This window comes from Vicugna pacos, chromosome 2, assembly GCF_048564905.1.
Source record: "Vicugna pacos chromosome 2, VicPac4, whole genome shotgun sequence".
Lineage (NCBI taxonomy): Eukaryota > Metazoa > Chordata > Mammalia > Artiodactyla > Camelidae > Vicugna > Vicugna pacos.
The window spans coordinates 42,359,272-42,372,751 of NC_132988.1; the positions used below are offsets into that span (position 1 = coordinate 42,359,272).

Below are 13,480 nucleotides of genomic sequence, written 5' to 3' on the forward strand. Positions count from 1 at the left end.
CCTGGACACCATGGAGAGATGAGGTTTGTCTGAAGTACGCATGAAATCTTGCAATTCCCTATGAGAGGTAGGGAATGTGAGTTAAACTCAGGAAAGAGATTAGAATAGGAGATGTTTTGGGAATAATCCACACAGGGGCAATAAGTGAAGCCACTACATGAGATTAGAGGGGGCAAAGGCAGGATATGAAGAAGACAAGGACTTCTAGAGAAAGCCTCTATCTAGGAGCCACATGTGAAACAGTGGCCTGCAAAAGAAGCAGCTGGAAGCTTGAGAGCCAGGAAAGTGTGGAGACATGATACTGTGCAACAAGCTCTACAGGAAGCCCCAGGGTAACGACCCAGAAGCAACTTGATTGGGTTATCGGGAAGTTCTCACTGGTCTTGTGAATAGACATTTCAGAAGAGGACAGACCAGAAGCTGATGGGTGAGTGATAAACAAGGAAGTGAAAGGGCTAGATATAGACTATTATTTCGAGAAGCACTACTATTAAAGGGAGGAGAACGACTGCATTCTCAAAGGAAATCAACATTTCATAAGAATCGTTAATGTTAACAAGTGTAGGCTAAGCAGATGTCAGAAGGCAAAAAGTTTAAAAAAGAGAGAGGAACGAAAGGGACTATGAACAATAAGAAAAATCACAAAATGGGTAAAAAGGTGTTGGTTTAAGAAAACAGGAGTAGGCTTGGATACAAGGCAGAACATTTATTTTCTGAAGCAGAATGGAGAGGGGAACAAATAGCTAATGATTTAGAGAAAATCTGAGAGTTCACCATGGATAACCCAGAAACCTAGGTCAAATAATTGGATATCTGGCAGAAGTGAGTCTAACTTGAAAAGAGGTAAAACCTGGATACAAACAGGTGTCCTGGAGAAGTGGAAAGACAATCAACTAGAGATGAATAAAAGAATCAGTGAGCATCGTTGAGAGCCCAGCCATGGTCCATCATAATGGATTAGAGTCAGCTGGGGGACTGTCTCAGCTCTGACCTAGAAAGTTGAGCCTGGGAAGTGTATACAACGGAGGTCAAAGAAACAAAACAGAAGTCTAAAGTGCTTAAAGTAAAAATGCAGATAATCTTTTTTAGCCAAGGGGTCTAGACTCAGAGGGAAGGTTAGAGGGGCTAGAAGTGAGTGAGCCCTGGGCAAGCTGGGAATTGGGGATGTGGGAGACGGCAATGAAGATGAATGAAAAAGAGGAGGTAGGGGGTTATATTCACACATACACACTTCAGGTTTGGCAAGGATCTGGGATTTAGAGTGGATCAAGTAAGGACAGATTCTCAGTTGCAGCTCAGGCTAGTCTGATGACCGACGTGGAGCCAAGCCTAAAGTTGAGGCGGTCAGGGAAGCATGGGGCATTTTACAACCCTTCAAACTGGCAAAGTGTTTTATTGCTGCATATCAGCTCTCTTCAGCAATGTTATTTTCACAAATCTAAACTTTACCTTATCCATTTTATTTATTGTTAAAAGACATAAATAATATTAAGTGGATATTAAGAACTTAAGACAAGTTGTTCTTGAGTCCTTTATAAAATTTCCCTTAATTTCCAGTTTGGGAGCTGAACCCAGACTAATTTATTTAGGGCCCTATGGTAGACTGTGTTCCATTTTTTCTCTCAACTATAATTAATGAGTTAATTGTGTGGTTTTGTGTAAAGTCTGTCTTCCCCACTATGATATACACTCCAACAGGGCAGGGAATGTGTCTGTTCTGTTCTGTGCTATAGCCTGGAATATTCAGCACCCGGAATAATTCCAGAACATAGGAGGTACTCAAAAATATCTGTTGTTGCCAAATGTTTATAAAAGAAGATATCAGCTAAATCTGGGCAACCTCTCTTGGTTGAGTAATCCTATGCATTGCTTACTGTAATGTAATAAGCTAGGAAATACTTCTTTTCATTTCAGGAATATCCCTAATGTTCAAAGAAGACGAGGTGCCTTTTACTGTCTCTGTAAACTATTACATTCTCTGCCTACATTGTTGAATTGACAAGAAACAACATGCTTACTTTTAATTCATCCTATAATCTTTTCCTTTCAAACGGATGTAAAATTAACTCTTGGTGTCAATCCTCACCAATCTTAATAGACGTTTCACAAATTTTTTACCTTATTGCTTTACAAGATCACTATCAGATTTTTCTGGAAATTCTGCAACAATGTTTATGTCCTAGCCCCTAGCTCAAAAAACGAATCAGTTAATTAGGATGTCAGTCCCAACAAATGTTTTCCTCATTCTCGTCAAGGTTTTAACTGCCTTTTTGCCATTTAGGAGCCTGTAAATTCGTTCTTCTTTCTAGCGCCTCACTGCTGCCCTCTTCTGGTGCCACATAACAGCACAGGCATGTGAGATTACTTTTAACTATATTTTTACTTATTAGTGAAAACAAATGTGGCACTCTACAGAACAGAAGACTCAGTAATGATATAAGAAAATGGAAAACTTTTTTTAAACATTAAAATAGTGACACATATTATTTACCTGACTAATAATCTTCTGTTAACTCCATTTCAGTAAAAATCCATTACTCTTTTTGAATTTCACTATAGAAAACAATCATTGATCTATTGTCTCAAAACCTATGATGTTTTAACATAACAACAATAAAAATTACATTTATACTATCTACGGAGAAAGAGTTTGTTAACCAAATTAATAGTGTAAATAGCATTGCAGGGCATGTTTAAACTGCTCGAAAGAAAAATCTATTAAACTGTTAGAGTATTTTAGAATGTGAAAGAAATACTGATAATTCAAAAGAGCATTATCTATTTATAGAATGCTCTATAGGTCCTTAAATTGCAAATAATGCAGTGGTTCTGAACATATATGACCTGAAGCCTTTGTTCATGCCGTTCTCTTGACTCCTATCTTATTCTCACTACACATCCTACAGTCGACAAAGTCTACCAGCTTCTCTTCATAAACATGGTCTCTGCTCTCTCAGTGTCTCCTGTTGCAGCCTGTACCGGGTCCTCTCCACCTCCAGTTAGGACTGGTAGCCTCTACACTGGTTTTTCTGCTACCTGTCTCTTTCCCTGTTCCCATAGTCTGCCCTTCATGCACTGCCAAATAGCTTCTTAAAAGCAGAACTAACTGTGTTACTTCTCTACTTTAAAATGTCTGTCGGCTTGCTGTTGCCTGTAGGATGAAGTCAAAGCATCTGAACTTAGCATGGAGGGTCCAACCTGCCATCCCCAGCAGTACCGGCAATGCAACACAGTTTCTGCCCTGGAGCACTTGCCCTTGGTATCCTGGAATAGGGTCCCCAGCTCTTTGTTTTTGACTGTGGCAGAGCTTGGCATGAGGCTCTGTCATACATCAGTTACTTTACTATCTCCCAAGAGACTATGACTCCTGAGGGTGGCCAGTGTCTCACAGGTTGTCTTTCAAATCTCCAGCACACAGCTGGAGCTAGCAGTGTGACTAACACACAGGAAAAGCTCAGTGCACCTCTGTGAATGAATGAATGAATGAATGAATGAATGAATGAATGCTGCTCGCCTCATCTTTAATGAAATCCTGAGTTTTCAAGTGTTAGATTATAATGCCACTTCTCTAAAGTCTTTCTTAACTCTTATCTGGCAGAACTAATTGTTACCATTAGCTGTATAACTCCTGTCTCCTCTGCTGGGCCATAAGAACTGAAAGGCAACCTGGGAGAGTGAAAAGAACATGAGATGTGGAGGCAGACAACCCTGAGCTTGTATCCTAGCCCTACCGCTTAATCTCCGTGTCACCTCTGACAGGTAGCTCAGCCCTTCTGCAATGAACGTTATTTTCCTCATCTCCAAATGGGGCTAACCCTACTTCCCCATATGTTTAATATAAATATTTAAAAATAAAGCTCATGATTCATACTAGACTGTAATCAAATTTTAGCATTTATTCCTTTCTCTGAGGGTGAAGACCCTATCTAATTCATATCTAGATTCCCAGGGCTTCAAAATCTACAGCAACTCAGTAATGTTTGCTAAGTAAATAAATGAACTCAAAAGAGTCATCAAAAGTAGTGTAAGTATATAATTTAACAATCTTTTAAACTAATGCAATTGGTTGTCATTCCTTCCTACTCACTTAATATAAATATTTCACCTTAATACTCTGACATGTCTTGAATCATTTTTAGTATTTAAAGTATACAGAGGTCACATAATTTGAGGTATAAATATTTTCTAATCTTTTAGTTATACTTACATTTATATATTTTCCTTTATGTAGTCACTGTAAAATATGAAGTGTTTGAATAAAAAGAACTAATGTTTATTTTTAATAGGATACCTATATTATAATGTTAAGAAAAAGCAGAATATAAAATTGTTTATACAGAGTGATAGCAATTATATAAAAAAGTCACTGAAGACCAATGATTTTTTTTTCCAGAAATAGCAAAAATCCACACTGAAATTCATATAAAATCTTAAGGGACCCTAAATAATCAAAATGATCCTTAAAAAACAATGTTGGAGGTTTTACCCTTCTTGATTTCAAAGCTTACTACAAAGCTCCAGTAATCAAAACACTGTGGTATTGGCATAATGACAGACATATAGACCAATGGAATAGAAATGAGAGCCCAGAAATAAATCCTCACACATACAGCCAAACGATTTTCAACAAGGGTGCTAAGACCATTCAGTGGGGAAAGGACAATCTTTTCAATAAAAGGTTCTCAGAAAACTGAATATCCTGTGCAAAAGAATAAAGGTATACCCAACCTTATACCATAAACAAAAACTAACTCAAAAACATAAGAGCTAAAACTATAAAACTCTTAAAAGAAAACATAGGAGGAAATCTTCATGAAATTGGATTTTGCAATGATTTCTTGGCTATGATCCCAAAGGCACAGGCAACAAAAGAAAAAACAGACAACTTAGACTACATCAAAATTAAAATCTTCTGTGCATCAAAGGACATAAACAGAGTGAAAAGGAAACTTATGGAATGAGAAAGATATCTGCAAATCATACAGCTGATAAGGAGTTACAATCCAGAATATGTAAAGAATTCCTACCACCAAACAACAAAAACACAAACAACCCAATCTGAAAAATAGTCAAAACACTGGAACATTCCTTCAAAGAAGATATACAAGTGACCAATAAGCGTATGTAAAGATACTCAACATCACTAATCATTAAGGGGATAAAAATTAAATCAGAATGAGATACCACCTCACATTTATTAGGATGGCTACTATGAAAAAAAAAAAAGGTACAGAAAAAGTGTTGACCAGGATGTGTAGAAACTGGAACCCTAGTACACTCTTGGTGGGAATATAAAATGGTGCAGCTGCTATGAGAAACAGTATAGTGGCTCCTCAAAAAATTAAAAATAGAATAATCATATGATCCAGCAATTTCATTTCTGAGTATAACTGAAACAAGGACTTGAAAAGATAGCTGTACACCATGTTCATAACAGCAATATTTTCTTCTTTCTTTGTGTGTGTCTATTATTTGTGAATAACTTTTTTTTCATTTTTTGTTGAAGTATAGTTCCTTTACAATGTTTCAGGTATATAGCAAAGTGATTCAGTTATACGTATATATAAATCTATTCTTTTTCAAATTATTTTCTTTTTTTCTCAGGCTTTTAAAGTTTTTTTTTTAATTGAAGTAAAGTTGATTTACAATGTTATATTACTTTCAGGTGCACAGCAAAGTAATTTAATTATACATATACATATATATATTCTTTTCCAGATTCTTTTCCATTATAGGTTATTACAAGATATGTACTATAGTTCCCTGTGCCATACAGTAGGTCCTTGTTATTTATCTATTTTATGTATACTAGTATATAGATGTTAATCCCAAACTCCTAATTTATCCTTCACCCTCCTTTCCTCTTTGGTAACCATAAGTTTGTTTTCTGTCTGTGAGACTATTTCTGTTTTGTAAATAAGTTCATTTGTATCATTTTTTTCAATTCCACATGTATAGTGATATTGTATGATATTTCTCTTTTTCTGTCTGACTTACTTCACTTAGTATGATAATCTCTAGTTTCACTCATGTTGCTGCAAATGGCATTATTTCATTCTTTTTATGGCTGAGTAGTATTCCATTATATATATTATATATATATATATGTTATATGTTATATATATTATATATATATATATATTTCTTATATATATATATATATATATATACCACAATTTCTTTATCCATTCACCTGTCAATGGACACTTAGGTGGTTTCTATGTCTTGGCTATTGTAAATAGGGCTGCAAGAACACTGGGGTGCATGTTTCATTTGGAGTTTTCTCCAGACATATGCCCAGGAGTGGGATTTCTAGATCATATGGCAACTCTAGTTTTAGTTTTTTTAAGGAATCTCCATACTGTTCTCCATAGTGACTGCAGACAGCACTATTTTCAATAGCCAAAAAAGGTGGAAACAACCTATGTGTCCATCAACAGATAAGTGCATAAGTGCATAAACAAAACGTAGTATATACATACAACAGAATATTATTCAGCCTTAAAAAGAGAATGTTGGCAACTGCTACAACATGGATTAACTTTGAGGAGATTACACTAAGTGAAATAAGCCAATCACAAAAGGACAACTATTGCATGATTCTACTCACATGAGGTACCAAGAGTTGTCAAATTCACAGAGACAGAAAGTGGAATGTGATTGCCAGGGATGGGGAGAGGAGAGAATGATAAGTGACTGTTTAAAGGTACACAATTGCCGTTTTGCATGATGAAAAGAATTCCATGGATGGACGGGAGTGATGGTAGTACAACAATGCGAATGTAAATTAACACCACTAAACTGTACACTTAAAAATAGTTACAAAAGTAAATTTTATGTTATTTGATCACAATTTAAGGAAATAACTTAAAAATAATCAGAAGGAAATACACCAAAATATTAAGAATCTTTGCCTCTAAGTAATATTTTTTGATTATTTTCCCCTTTTCGTATTTTCTACGACAACTATGTATAGCTACATCATTAGGAAAAAAGAGCTGAACTGAAATGTTTCATATGAAAACTCACCTCAAATCTGTGTTTATTAGACTTCAATCCATTTCTGATTTAGAAGAACTTTCTAGGTAAGAAAAAAACAACAACAAAAAGTTAAACACAGAAGTCTTTGTTATAATAAAAGTATAAACAGAGTAAGAAATAATCTCTACTCCTTATTTCCTGCATTATGTCACAGGCATTGTTGCATGCTTGCCACCTGAAACATCCAGGTAAAAGAGGAACTCACGTTCCTGTGTCCACAATGAGAGTGAAGTTACAATTGGTCATCACTGATCTTCACTTTCGATACACAAGGAGGTGGAATATCACGTCAAGGAAGACCAGATCCTGTCCAAAGTGTCTGATGGGGTACAAATCTCTTTTGGTCTTTTCCCCCCATTCCCTTAAAAGAGGGGGTTTCAAATCTCTCCTTAGACTTTTGAAACAGTTCAAGCATGAAGGAGAGAAACCTCACTATTGGTCTAAACTATTAGGGGTGGTACTATCTGATAATTTTGTTATGCGGGAAATAAAAAGCCTTTGTTGAAAAACCCTTCTGGATGATATTTTGTCTCTTGAAGTTCTGAAACTTTCATTCACTGACTTAAAAAAAAATCTATATATTACTTTCATGGCTTGCCAGAGAGAAGGAATCCCCCTGGTTATTTACACAAAAAATTTGCTAAGAGAGTTTGCAATAACCACCACTACTTTTTTATATGTTAAAAATGGGAGTATACTACATTTTATAGTGCTGTACATCTTTCAACCAGCCTGAAAAATCTCTCCAGGGTCATCTTATGCTCCTGTCATCTCTGAACCACCAGTTCTGGATAAGCAGTCTCCTGTCCTTTATTGCCACTTTGGACTTTACTTTCTCCTCCCTTGTTCAGTCTGCACACTCCTCCTCCCAGCTTTGACTCTCATGTTGTCACTCACCGCCCTTCATTGTTGCTGTCAACTGCCAACTCTGAAGGCATTTAATTTCTGGATCATTGCTACTCTTTCCAAAACATTTCTATTCTTGGAGATTTCAATTATATAATGATTAAGGGACTCTGAGTTCCTTGAAATCTTTTCTTCAAAGATCTTGTCCTTCACCCACCCTTAGGCATTCATTCTAAAGGTCATTCAGCATAGACTTCGTCATTACCAAAAACAACTACTCTTCCATACTTCCAAGTTTATGTATCCCACTCTCTGCTACTGCCATCCATCTTGTCCCTTTTGAGTTTCCCAAATCCAACAATCCTAAAATTCCACCGGGATTTCTAATCCACTGACCCTACCACCTTCCCATGGACACTCAACCCCTTGCAGTCCTCTCTCTTCTCTTTATTCATCTTCATTTCCATGGTCAACCATGATAATCATCACCGGCGTACACTTTTGACTTCATTTTTAATATCTGCACGTCAAAATCACAACTCTAGTTAAATCCAACTTTAACACAACTAAGCAATGCTGGGGGGGAGGGACATAACCGTGCCACCTGTTCTCACTTAAAATTTCTGCTCTGAACCTCAACCATTAATGCTGCTGGGCAATCGCACTGCACTCCTGGGGTCCATTCACCTTCCAATCTCTTAGGTGCCTATTCACACTTTCTCTCCTCTCCTCCTCTACCCTCACTCTCAGCAAACAGAAGAGGACTTCGATGGACTCTCACCTCCTCTACCAATCTAACAGCAGCTGCACCCCATACTCTGCCTTCCCACCTGCTGTCAGATGAATCACCCATTCTTTTATCTAAAACCAATCACCCCACACACAACAATTCCAACTCCTCTCTCTACTCAAGCACACTGATGCTGCTTTTCTCTCTCTCTCTCTGTTTCTTACATCCTTAAGCTTTTGCTCTTCACTTGCTTGTGCCTATCAGGGTACAAACAAGCCATAATTTTCTCCATCTTAGAAGAAAAGTCTCTTGTTAGTAGCTATTGCCCTTTGCAACAAAAGTCCTTGAAAGACTTGCCCCTACTAGAGCGTTCAACCTGTCTTTTCCCATTCTCTCTTAAATGCACTCCACTCAGACTTCTGTTCCATCACTCCACTGAAATCGCCCTGGTCACCGTCACTGATAAGCTCCACATACATAAATCCAATGGTCAGCTCTCACTCCTCATCTTAGCTGAGCTGCCAACAGCATGTGACACAGACCCTTCCTCCTCTAACACCCTCTAAGACACCACACTTTTCTGGTTTTCCTTCCAACTCACTGATGACTCCTCAACATTTTTGGTTGGCTCTCTTCTCCTAGGCACCATCATGTAGGAACGTGCAACGACTCAGTCTCTGCCCCGCCCCTCTCTTCTCCATCTAAACCCACTCCTTGGTGATTTCATTCAGTCCACGGTTTTACTGGTTGACAATCATCTAATTTCTATCTCCAGTCCAAACCTCTCTCTTGAACTTTTCATAAGTATATATTCAACTGTTTATTTGATGTCTGTACTTGGATATCCAATAAGCATCACATTCTCAACATGTCCATATTGAACTTTTGATCTGCCTCAGTTAATGACTCCACCTTCCCAGGAATGTGAAATGAAAGGCCAGCTCTTAGATGAGCTGTGCATTTAGAAGAGGCTGAGTGGCAGCAGATGGGGTAACCTGAAGGGGCATATCATTTGGGGAAACTTTGGCCAGGGGAACTCCTCATGTCCACTCAGCCTCTCACTTTGTACCTGTGCAGTTGCACTTAAAAGCTTTTCCTCTAAGGTGACTTGGGGGGATTATTATGTTGAGACACTGTGGAACTTCTGAAATCTATCTGTTGCACAATAAGCAATGCTTTTCTGTTCTTTCACTCTGACTTCCTTTTTCATTCACAGTGGCTACTGGTTTGCAAGTGAGAGGCGTTACCAGCTTACTGGATGCTTCCCCGTAGGCTTCGATCAAGAAGTATTTAAATCATAAAAGCCTTGAAGATTGTGCCATAGTTATTTATCTCTGATATATTTTTCTAAGAATTTAGATTTTTTAAACATTTAATTATTACGAGAGAAAACACTGTGATTGTAGAAAATATGGAGGAAAAATACGGTAAAAAAGAAAATAAGAATTACCCATGGTCCCACTAAAAAATAAGCACCATATTTTGATATCATTGTTTCTGCACAGTTACAATATTTATAAGGAATTTACTAAAAGTGTGTAATTTTTAAAACTTACTAAGTTAATAACTAAGTATTCTTTGACTATAACTGAGCAGCCTGATTCTTGGCTCTCAATTCCGATGCCCACATATATTCAGAAGTGATTTAACAAAACATTGTGACACTGTTCATATTTTGGTGGTGCTTCCTTTCACTCAGTCCTGTGGCTAACTTAGGCATTGTTTCTGCGTGTGTTATCTTCTGGTTTTCTTCCAGCCTTGCTTTAGAACTAGACATCCTCACCACTCTGCCGGCCTCACATTCCACCTGACACAGTGACTAGTCCCAACGGCCAACCCCTCATCAGTGAATGTTAACCTTTATTAAACCTCTTCTAGAGAAAGGTCTCTCCTGTCACATGGAGGGCAGGCATGGTGCAGTTAATAGCAGAATGGAAAAGACTGGAGTAAGGCCGGAACCTTGTCTGGAGTTACGTGTTCAAGTCAGTTAGGCACACTGAAGGACAGACACGTAGGTACTGAGCTGTAGGTACTGAGGAAAGTCTGGCAGGTACGTCATCCAACTCAAAGTGTTAGGCAGCGAGACAGAAATGAGCACCGGGCAGGAGGAGAGGAAGGGGGAAGAAGCAACCCAGAAAATAACAGCATACCTGCACTCAGGATAAGGGGCTCCAAAAATGTTTACTTTCTCTAAATGAGGCCAGCAAAGAAGCCGGCTAGGATCCAATGCTGCAGCTGCACAATAGAGAGGAGGACCCGGCTTAACTTGACCCAATGCTCATTATAATATAATTAACATTGCAGTTTGAGCCTCTCCCGTGGGTTTCCGTGTGCATCATGGGTAAGAACATGCCTAAAAGAGATGGGCGTGCCTGAGCACAAGGAACCTGAGCTGTCAGTCATCATGAGCACTCAAAGAACCTGAGCCGTGAATCAGTCAATCACACACACACAAAAAAGCCCCCTAAGCCAGGATATAAAAACAGGAAAAACAAAGGAGCAGCATCATTTTTCCTCTCTTGGGTTGGCCCGCTCCCAATTCTGGGGAGTGTACTATATTTTATTATCATTTTGCTTTATTAATAAAGTCTTGTTTATATCATGCTTTCTGTCTCTCATTAAAAATTCATTTTTGGGGGGTGACTAAGAACTGAGGTAACTCTTATTCCCCTCCTCCAGGTAATAAAAGGAGATGAGAAGAGATGATTGGCATAGCTCTAGTAAATGGTTGGAATTAGAGGTGGAGGATGTGTATTGCATGAGGTAGAGAAACAGTCATGGTAATAGCTTATGGTAAAAGCGGTGGACATAATTTATTGTCATTTATTAAGCAAATACTATTAATGGTAGTACCTGACTCACAAAACTGTATTGAGTATTAAATAAGATAATGTAAATAAGCCTTGTAGCAAGAAGACTGACGTACAGTAGTCTCCCCTTATCTACGGGAGATAGGTTCTAAGACACTCCAGTGGATGCCTGAAATCGTGGATAGTAGTCATGAAATAAAATTTATATTTTAAGGCAGGACAAGAAAATTTAAGCATAAAATACTCTCTCTTTGTCCATTTGGGCCTTGTCCCTTCCCCATTAATGTGCAATGTTTATACGCACTGCACACTAACCAGACCCTTCAAAGGTGGGAACGCCTGCTAGACTGCAAAGATCTTTTTTCTGACCTTTCTTCTGACACTAAGAAGGATTTCTTAACTTGATTGCCAACTGAATTTTTGTCGATAGTACCAAACCCTATATACACCCTACATACATACCTATGATAAAGTTTAATTTATATTAGACACAGTAAGAGATTAACAACAACTCACAATAAAATAGAACAATTATAACAATAAACTGTACTAAAAGTTACATGAATATGATCTTTCTCTGTCTCGGTCTCTCTCAAATATCTTACTGTACAAATTAAACACCTTTCTATTTTAAAACACACACAGCAGCCATTGTGGCCAAAACATTAGCAGTGTGAGATGCAACAGCAAAACTAGCATGAATTTCATTTTCCCTCATCACAAATTCACAAATAGAGGATTCGTTCTTACCGTAGATCTTAACAAACTCAGCATACAATATTTTTCCTTCCTTATTAAGTCAAGAACTTTCACCACCTTATGTAAAGGAAACACTTTACAGCTTCTCTTTGGCATATCCGAATTGCCAACATCACTCCTCTGGCTATTTGGGGCCATTATTAAGTAAAATAAGGGTGACCTGAAGGCAGCGCTGCGATCTGATGAACAAAGATGGCTGCTAAGTGACTAATGGGCGGGAGGGCGGAGCTGGACAGAGACCGGTCTCCTCTCCAGGGACAAAGCCAGAACGCGCGAGATTTCATCACAGCTACTCAGAAGGGCTCATGATTTAAAACCTAGGAATTGTTTATTTCTGGAATTTTTCATGTAATATTTCTGGATAGAGGGTAACTAAAACCATGGGAAACAAAACCATAGGTAAGGGAGGACTAGCACACAGGCTATGCTCAATAAATATGCATTAATGAATAATAAATACTTAAGTTGTTATTATTAACTGTACTTAGCATTGGTGAACAGTTTGAGAGTGTCATTTATGGTGGGTAGGAGAGACCTGCTTCCTTGGCTTCTTAGATCTTTAAATACTGCCTGTTCATGAGTTCCCTGAACTCTCATCTATCCACTTCTGCTGGATCCCGATCACACAGTAAGGCTCTTGCTCCCAGGTGCCTGCTCTTTGCATTGATCACGCCCTAGGAGATGCTGGTTCCGTCACAAACCAGTTGTGTGCATTTAGGCAGATCACCTCTCCGTGCTAGACCTCAATTTCCTCAGCTCTAAAATTAGGGGGGTTTGCTAAGGCGTCTAAAGTCCCTTCCAAATTTATGAGTCTGTAATGCTGTCAAAATTTAGCAGCAAGTAGCTGAAGCCCAGTGCCAGCCTACGCAGCCTCCACTGAGCTTAATAACAGCTAGTGCTGCTGTTCTAGGCACTGTCGCAGGGCCCGGGTATCAACTCATTTGATTCTCATAACAGCAGTAAGACATAATTAAAAGTTATGCTTACGTCAGCTATGAGAAAATTGAGGCCTACAGTGATTAGGTGACTTGGTTGTGGTCGTACAGCCAAGAAGGGACAAAGCTGATTCTAAAGAGGCAGTCAGTTCATCAGATCAAGATCATCCCATACTGGAGGGTCTCACTCACACTTGATAAAGGTAGCCCAGACAGATGTTATTCTGAACAGACAGTAAAATCTTAAAAAGCCCAAAAAACCTACTAGTGCAAAAGCACAAACTTGGCCATGCTGTGGACAAACTGCTTTAAAATGTGAGCCTGTTGATACAGAATATAGGGTACTCCTTTGGGAAATC

At 38.3% G+C, this 13,480-nt stretch overlaps 1 protein-coding gene across 5 annotated transcripts in view; it reads right to left on the reverse strand.

Annotated features, from left to right (window-relative positions):
- The window catches only part of ALPK1 (alpha kinase 1), a 119,363-nt gene that overhangs the window by 90,500 nt on the left and 15,383 nt on the right, over window positions 1-13,480 (reverse strand). For all 5 annotated transcript variants that reach the window (XM_072938544.1, XM_072938539.1, XM_072938547.1 and 2 more), the window contains one exon: window positions 7,030-7,081. The gene's annotated coding sequence lies outside the window, so the exon portion shown is untranslated. The remainder of the gene's footprint in view (window positions 1-7,029; window positions 7,082-13,480) is intronic.